Source organism: Pinus tabuliformis, chromosome 7, assembly GCF_031772625.1.
Source record: "Pinus tabuliformis cultivar Carrire ecotype Pingquan chromosome 7, CPIR1, whole genome shotgun sequence".
In the NCBI taxonomy this organism is placed as follows: Eukaryota; Viridiplantae; Streptophyta; class Pinopsida; order Pinales; family Pinaceae; genus Pinus; species Pinus tabuliformis.
In genome coordinates this window covers 1,740,165,380-1,740,174,913 of record NC_142293.1, presented here as the reverse complement: position 1 = coordinate 1,740,174,913, position 9,534 = coordinate 1,740,165,380, and the positions used below count along the sequence as shown (strand labels likewise).

The 9,534-nt window shown below is 30.2% G+C and overlaps 1 long non-coding RNA gene across 1 annotated transcript; it reads right to left on the bottom strand.

Annotated features, from left to right (window-relative positions):
- Positions 1 to 7,921: 7,921 nt before the first annotated feature.
- On the bottom strand, positions 7,922 to 9,315 carry LOC149255289 (uncharacterized). Its single transcript, XR_016266350.1, has 2 exons — positions 8,952 to 9,315; positions 7,922 to 8,513 (listed from the first exon to the last, which is right to left on the bottom strand). It is a non-coding gene; the product is annotated as an uncharacterized LOC149255289 (long non-coding RNA).
- Between the last annotated feature and the right edge of the window lie 219 nt (positions 9,316 to 9,534).

The following is a 9,534-nucleotide window of genomic DNA, read 5'->3' as shown; positions in this document are numbered from 1 at the left end:
AGTAGTCAAAAGTACAAGCAACAAGCAGATTTGAAACAGAGAGAAGTGTAGTTTAATGTAGGGGATGAAGTCCTTCCACATCTGCGCAAGGAACGTTTCCCTAGAGGTGCATACAACAAGCTGAAGTACAAGAAGATAGGTCCTTGCAAAGTCCTCCAGAAATTTTTAGCGAATGCCTATGAAATACAACTACAACCAGGGATAGGAATTTCACCCATCTTTAATGTGGTAGCCCTGTTTCCCTACACTACTGATCTAGAAGAAGAAGACAGAACCACACGGCCTACACAGGACACCCAAGATGGAAGTGAAACTTGGATGAGACAAATGCCTTACGTTCAGCCTCCTGAGATCGAGAGAATCCTTGACACTTAGGTGGCCAAACGAACTCGGCGAAAGGAGTATCTGCAATATCTGGTCAAATGGAAGAACCGTCCTATTGAGGATAGTTCATGGCTTGATGCCAGGCAAATAGAGCAGGAAGGTTCTTTAGTCGAGAAGCTCATTGACTGGAGTCATGATTTCTTCTTATCCCGGGAGCCTGATGTAGGAGCGTCCAACTAAGGGCACCATGACTAGGTGTTGGTCTTTGCCAAGGTGGAAAGTTTTATCAGTGATTGGTTTCTTTATGTTTAAATAGTCAAAGTAGAATGCATGAATTTGTTTCTTTTTGATTTCAGTATCAGTTAGGGAATAGTCTAGTTAGTTAGGGTCACTGTCTTGTTTGTCTTTAATAAACAATAGTTTTATAACTGTTTCTTTCATTTTAGAAAAAAAAGACAAACATGTCAAATGTAAAATCTCGTAATGCAAGTAGAACTGAATGCATAAAAAGTTGTATAACTAATAGAATAGAAACTGAAAAGTAACTACGCACAGTTCAGATAACTATGGACAAAAAGTACAAATAGAAGATTGTAAATCATTCTGAAGGTTCAGCGTATGAGCATAAGTAATAAAAAGCAGAGAAGACAATTTTTATTCATTCGAATCCATATGTAACAACCATTATAATATTTCTTTATTGTTTTCCTAATCATTGAACAACCAGAATAGCAGACATGCTACATGCAAACTATTTCATTTATTTTCTTTTTTAAAAGGACAACACGTAGACAACAAGGGTTGCACGCCAGTTTCCAGAACAAAGGTTGGTAATCCACGAAGAGAGACCACGACCGAAACAGACAAGCAAAATTACAAATAGTTCGAGCAAAGGCGAGTATGTGAACGTTGGTAATAAAAACCCAGAACAGAGGTAACAGACATAAACTAAAACATTGTGATTTCTTTTCATTCCAGAACAATATATATATATATATATATATATATATATATATATATATATATATATATATATATATATATATATATATATATATATATATATATATATATATATATATACATTTGACAGAGGGTCCGGAGATAGCCAACTAACAGTTAAAGAGCCGAGTTAGCCATTAGAACCCTAGACGAGGGTTTCAGTTCCAGAAAGATATACATAAACATATTTAATTGTATACAACGAACAGTTATCAAATCAAATTAACCAGTGGAACCCTAGAAGAGAGTTGTGAACAACCTCCAGGCAGTCTTTCAAAATCATTGTAACATTACAAAATTTCGCAGAGTCAAACGAGGGTTTGTGCCAACAGCCCAGGTTGTATAGTGATGATAGAGGCATATTAACAAAGAAATACCAGGACTCAATCCCATTAAACCGACACAAAATAAGCACAAGAAAATAAGTCGAGACAGTGGCAGAACCGCTTGGAACAAGGATCGTGGCATTCATACCGAGCACGCCCACAAACCAAACCCCAACCTGCACAACCGAAACAGGGCAAGACTGTTAGAAAACTATCAACTGAAAGAAATAAACGAAGGGTAGAGAATTATCACTACATTAAGGGAATAAATTTCCTGGAGTATTGGCCGCGCAAGGGGAAAGCAAAACGAGAAGTAACGAGCCACAGTGACAACGTGAGATAGAGGAGCCAAGATCGTTAGAACCAACGTAAGATGAGGAGAAGAAAAAAATCATGGAGAGTTAAGTTACGTGAGCGAAATTGCGAACAAGAGGAGACCACTGTAGACGTGACCTGTAGCATGCACAACATGAATCAACTCTAAATCAGTCAGATAAACATTAAAGAACAATAACAATGAAGCGAGAACAATCCAAATGACGAAATAGGAGATATTGTGACTATTTCTCTACGCAAACGAGTAGAGTCATCACCCTATGCTCAAGGAGCCAAGCCCATAGGTCACCCAGATAAACACAAGTGCCACACTCACAGGCAGAGTAGTCCATGACTGGCATGCACAGAATCACAACTTAATATCATACATTTGCAACATAAGAATTTCGAGACCAAACCCTCAGCATAGAAGAAACACAGAGAAAAATGACTTAGTAATGATAGGAGGAAGGGTTTTGGCATAGAAAAAGGAGCGGGAAACACAAACCAAGGTAAGTACCGCCAACACAGCGATATTAAAGACTGTCATAAATGCCACCTTAATAAAGTCCATAATCATCCGAAGATTAAACATTAGCCACAACTGTTAAGTCCACAAGAAAATCATTATTTAATCATTTAATGAGTGAGTAATGTAATATTGTATTATCTAAAATCTTTGTTGTGCGGAACCGTGCAGAACTTTGGGCTGGTCCCATCACTAAATAAAATCTACAATTGGAATGCAACAAAGCGAGTTCTCAAGTATTTGAAAGACACTCAAACATTCAGCATCAAATATTCCAAAGTTGTAGATTTCCATCCAATCTACTTTTCAGATTTTGATTTTGATGGAGATAAGGAGAATGAGGTCTCTACTAATTATTTTATGAGCCTTGGATCAACAACCATCAATTGGAGATCACATAAACAATATGTTCGTGCTGATTCTACCAGAATATGTAGCAGCAACTAAAGCTACTAAATAAATCATTTGGCTTTGCAAAATACTTGAAGATTTGCATGAGAAACAAAAGGCTTCAACTCCACTACTTATTGACAATTCTTCTACAATTCAGTTGGCCCAGAATCCCAAGTTTTATGATCGAAGCAAGCATATTAACACCAAATATCTCCTGATTCAACATTATGTAGAGGCCAATGTTATTCATGTGACACATTTTCCTACTTTAGAACATATTGCAGACATTTACAAAGGCACGAGGATGTGAACAGTTTGAAAAGTTAAGAATGTAACTTCTGAGATGTCCCTTCGGATTAAGGGGGAATGTTAACTAATCCTTAAGAATTTTCATTGTATATAATTAGTGTGATTAGGTTCTATTTTCAGTTAATAAGTTGTTGAGATGGTTATTTTCATTCCTCATCTCAATAACACTAGTTTTTCCTATTGTAGAGTTTATTCTGCCTTGTAAACAATAATTGACTTGAAAAGGACAAGAGAGGTGGAAGCTCTTGTAATGAGATTTTCTACACTCTCTTTTGTATCTTAGTTATCTACTATAGTAATGATCACATATGCACTTAGAAACATGGATGGATTCATTAATATGTTTGTGGACATTTATGTTATTAAATAAAATAAGTAAATGATGATGAATATAGATAGAAATCATGATATAGGTACATTCAATATCTATAATGTTGGATAACTCATGAACACAAGAGTAAATCATGTATCTCGATAAATGAAAATAAGTGAATAGAATGACTAATACTTCATTTATTACAAACCCAAAATCTTATAGTTTGAATAAACTAAATTTATTTAAAAAATCATTTAGAAATATAACTCAGCTCAATATTAATGATAATGATACAACTCAATTTATGAAATTTCTCAGAAACCATTAAAATTTTGACAAAACAAAAAATAAAGATAAAGAAAGATAAAGAAGAAAAAGTTAGTTGACTCTTCGATGTAAACTAAATTAACTTGCTAAGATATTAAATATATCTTAATCTTAACGTGTTATATAAATATATTTTATTTTATGTGATAATAATAAAAAAAATATTTTATTTTATGTGATAATAAAAAAAAATGTGCGATTTATTCTATTTCCTAAATTAAAATAAAAAAATAAAAAATAAAAAATAAAAAAATTATGGGGTCATCAGGATTGCTGAGTTATTCATGTGTCATAATTTAAAAATTGTAAGATAAATTCTATTTTCTTACTTATACAAGGATTTTTGAAAATTATATAGATTTTAAATGTTTTATGGAGTCAGGATTCATGGAGTTATTTATGCTATCATGATTTAAAAATTGTACCATAAATTCTATTTTCTTATTCATACGAGGATTTTTGAAAATTATATGGATTTTAAATGTTTTATGGAGTCAGCGGGATTCATGGCTTATTTTAATTATCCGGATGGACGATTTGAAAATTATATAGATTTTAAAGATTATTTTAAAGATTTTACTGTGGCACCAGGATTTATGAGTTATTTTATTTATCATAATTGGAAAATGGTATGAATTTATATATTTTACTGAACATATATTAGCAGGATTTATGTGAGTTATGAAAATTATATAGATTTTAAAGATTTTACAGTGGCACTAGGATTTATGAGTTATTTTAATTATCATAATTGGAAAATGGTATGAATTTACATATTTTACTGAACACATATTCTTAGGATTTATGAGAGTTATGTCCTGTAATAATAACAGGATTAAAAATTAGAAAAGAACATTAAAACTGAGAAAAAAAATATTTGTAAAATATTTAATGTAATAGGGATTTAATAAAATTATTTTTTAAAATATTAAATATTGATGGATGTTATATTAAAGTTTATTTGAATAAAAATATTAGTTAAAAATTGAATGTATATTTGTTTTTGGTTAATTCTAATTAAGATTTTGAGTTTAAGTTATTTAATGCATAGAATTTGAATGCTTTAAAGATTTCTTAGAGTGTTGAATTTATTTATATATTTAAAAATATATTTTAAATAACAAAAATTTATTTATGATTAAGTTAAAAATCACTAAAAAATTATCCCATAATGAAAACAAACCATTACACTAAAGTAAAACAACAATGGAAACCTGATGTATCTATATCTATATATGGTTCCCAAATTTTCATTTTTAAAAGAAAATTGTTGCTAAAACCTATATCCAAAACCTGGAAAAAGAAAGAAAAAAAATAAAGATTTCACTTGGAAGGGATTGATGATCTTGATGAGAGTACAAAGATGCAACTAACCAAAACCTTGCATTTATTTTTATTTTTATTTTTAGGTTTGATTGGTGAGACATATTTAGGGGATTGAACTTCCCATCACTTGGATACACATGCTTGCCAACATGCTTTTTGCCAATTGTACCACCACCCACCTACCTTACATTTAAAATGTTATTTTATGATTGATAGTAATTTGTAATAACAATTAGGCTAATTAAACAATGAACTCATATTAATAAAACAACTCACTACAATGTATAAGATTTTCTTAGAGTATGCATTAAGTTTTTTGAGTCATTATTGTCAAATTTTAAATTATTCTTTATATTAGCCTAGCTATATAAGTTAAGTAAGATCATTGGATTTAATATATACTTTCACTAGATAATTGATGCAAATAAGAAAGAATTTTTTAAAAAGAAAATAGCATATTTCATATATGAAAATAGATTCAATTACTTACAAACCAGTTGTGAAAATAAGATTAGCCAAATTGAAAAGAAAAAGTGTAGGATAAGTTGAAATCATACCTATTTTGATTCCTCATTTCAATAACACAAGTTTTTCCTATTGTAGTAATTGACTTGAAAAGGACAAGAGAGGTAGAAGCTCTTGTAGTGAGATTTTTTAGCGCTCTCTTTTATATTTTAGTTATCTATAGTGATATAGTAATGATCACATATACACTTAGAAACGTGGATGGATTCATTAATGTGTTTGTGGACATTTATGTTATTAAGTAAAATAAGTAAATGATGATGAATATAAATAAAAATCATGTTATAGTTACATTCAATATCTAGAATGCTAGATAACTCATGAACACAAAACTAAGTCATGTATCTAGATAAATGAAAATAAGTGAATAGAATGACTAATACTTCATTTATTACACACCCAAAATCTTGTAATTTGAATAAACTAAATTTATTTAAAGAATCATTTAAAAATATAACTCAGCACAATATTAATAATTGTGATACAACTCAATTTATGAAATTTCAGAATGATCAGAAACCATTAAAATTTTGACAAAACAAAAAATAACGATAAAGAAAGATAAAAAAGAAAAAGTTAGTTAACTCCTGGATGTCAACCAACTAAATTAACTTGCTAAGATATTAAATATATCTTAATCTTAACGTGTTATATATATATAATATTTTATGTGATAATAAAAAAAAAGTGGTTCTGTGTGATATATTCTACTTCCTAAATTTATATAAACAAAAAAAAATTATGGAGTCACCGGGATTCCTCAGTTATTTATGCTGTCATAATTTTAAAATTGTAATATAAATTCTAGTTTCTTATTCATACAAGGATTTTTGAAAATTATATGGGTTTTAAATGTTTTATGGAGTTAGCAGGATTCATGGAGTTATTTATGCTATCATAATTTAAAAATTGTATGATAAATTCTATTTTCTTATTCATACAAGGATTTTTGAAAATTATATGGATTTTAAATGTTTTATGGAGTCAGCAGGATTTATGGCTTATTTTATTTATCATAATGGACGATTTGAAAATTATATGGATTTTAAAGATTTTATAATGGCATCAGGATTCATGAGTTATTTTAATTATCATAATTGGAAAAAGGGTATGAATTTATATATTTTACTGAACACAAATTAGCAGGATTTATGAGAGTTATGTCCTGCCATAATAACAGGATTAAAAATTAGAAAAGAACAATAAAACTGAAAAAAAAAAATATATTCTTAAAATAATAGGGATTTAATAAAATTATATTTTAAAATATTAAATATATTTTTTAAAATATTAAATATTGATGGATGTTATATTCAAAGTTCTTTCATAAAAATATTAGTTAAAAAATGAAATGTATATTTGTTTCTGGTTAATTTTAATTAAAATTTGATAGAAAATTTTAAAGTTTTGAGTTTAAGTTATTTAATGTGTAAAATTTGAATGCTTAAAAAATTTCTTAGAGTGTTGAATTTATTTATACATTTAAAAATGTATTATTAAATTTATTTATGATTAAGTTAAAAAGCACTAAAAAAGTATCCCATAACGAAAACAAACCATTACACTAAAGTAAAACAATAATGGAAACCTGATGTATCTATATATGTTTCCCAAATTTTCATTTTTAAAAGCAAATTGTTGCTAAAACCTTTATCCAAAACCTGGAAAAAGAATGAAAAAATAAAGATTTCACTTAGAGGGGTTTGATGATATTGATGAAAGTACAAAGATGCAACTATCCAAAACCTTGCATTTATTTTTAGGTTTGATTGGTGAGACATATTCAAGGGATTGAACTTCCCATCAGTTGGATACACAAAGGCTTGCCAACATGCTTTTTGCCAATTGTACCACCACCCACCTACCTTACATTTAAAATGTTATTTTATGATTGATAGTAATTTGTAGTAACAATGAGGCTAATTAAACAATGAACTCAAATTAATAAAACAACTCAAACATTGATCATTACAATGTATAAGGTTTTCTTAGAGTAAGCATTAAGTTTTTTGAACCATTATTATCAAATTTTGAATTATTCTTTATATTAGCCTTATATAAGTTAAGTAAGATTATTGGATTTAAGATATACTTTCACTGGATAATTGATGCAAATAAGAATGAATTTTTTGGAAAAAAATAGTATATCTCAAATATGAAAATAGATTCACTTACTTGCAAACCAATTGTGAAAAAAAATTAGCCAAATTGAAAAGAAAAAGTGCAACATAAGTTGAAATCATACCCATTTATTGCTCTGGTTATAATACCCATTTATCACAGTAACAAGAGCAATAGCATCGGTAAGGTATGTGAAGAAAACATATGGATAGCAATCACATGAACGATTCAATGAAAGCTATTGATGGGTGATATTCTTAAGCCCAAATACCTAAAATCCCAAAAAACAAGTATTCGAAAAACCAGTATTCGAAATAGATCGTCGCAATCTATAAAGGCTTCATAAATTTGAGTTGCATACTGAATAATTGTCTGATCATCTTTGAATTTTTGTACTCTGGTTAAAATTATTAACCAGCAACCACACGGGATAAAAAAATCTCCTGTCATTGCAAGCACCATATTCTCATACAACACCATCAACAACGGGATTCTATTGCTAAACATTCAATTACAAAGCTGTTGTTGGTGGTGCTTGTGACCTCTGATATGCAGACGAGTTGAAAACAAACCAACCCCAATATCTTGACTTTTGTCTTGGCTTTTCCCTTTTCCACCCATTCCCATTGAAGCGCAGAAAATTAGAAGAAAGAATCTCCAAAATCCTGTGTTGAACGTCAATTTCTGATCCCATTTCGCACTGCAATTAAAAAATTAGGATCAAGAAATATTAAGATAAGAAGAGAAGTGGTGGTGTTTTAAGAAATTCAGATATTATTTGTCACAGAGACAAATTTACAGAAGTCTTTCTATATTTAAATATATCATATTTCACATGAATACTATTTATTAATACCATGAATTCTGATTAACCTGAAACTCAGTTTTAAGCTAAATAATTTGACCAAAGTGAAGGTTTATACAAATGCATAACAGCCTGGTTTTGTTTGAAAACATTTGCCTAAATTCAATATTAGGGTTACTGAATTTAAAAAGAGAAAAAATAAAATTATAAGAAATTGGAATACTGTTTATCAAATAAATAAATTTACAAAACTCTTTTAACATTTAAATAAACTATATTTCACAAAAATACCACTAACTCTGAACAACCTAAAACTCAACCCAACCTAAATACCTTGATCAGAGTCAAATTCATGTGAACCACCTAGCATCCCAGAGATGACAGGATTATGGACGAAGCATTCATCTCATAAAATGTATTCACAATGCAGTCAAAGAAGGATTTCAAATTCGGATTCCTTCATCCCGGGCTTCTCCCGCATCTGCAGCTCCAATTTGAGGCTCTAGGGTTTTTGAAGGCATGAACCTCATCAAAGGTCAACCCTAGAACTCCAAAGCTCGACGACGCTACACACAATTGACAGAGGCATCAAGCGATCCCCGGGGAATATCCGGAAAAAATTCGCGTTGGATGCTTATGTGGGGCCCATTGCTTTTAGTGTCCTCGTACTCAAGCGATGCAAGAAGCATGATCAGCCATTATTCTAATCCCCTGTTAGGTTTTCTGCAACCAGGTGTGCACACTTCATTTGATAGTTCCATTGCAGATTAGGTTTTCTGCAACTAGGTATGCCTACTTTATTTCACAATTCAATTGGCGGCTAGGTCTACGACTACGTGTGCGTACTTTCTTTAATTTAATAAATTCCCTGCATGTTAGTTGCGTAAATGCTATATCAAACCAGATCTTTTGACGA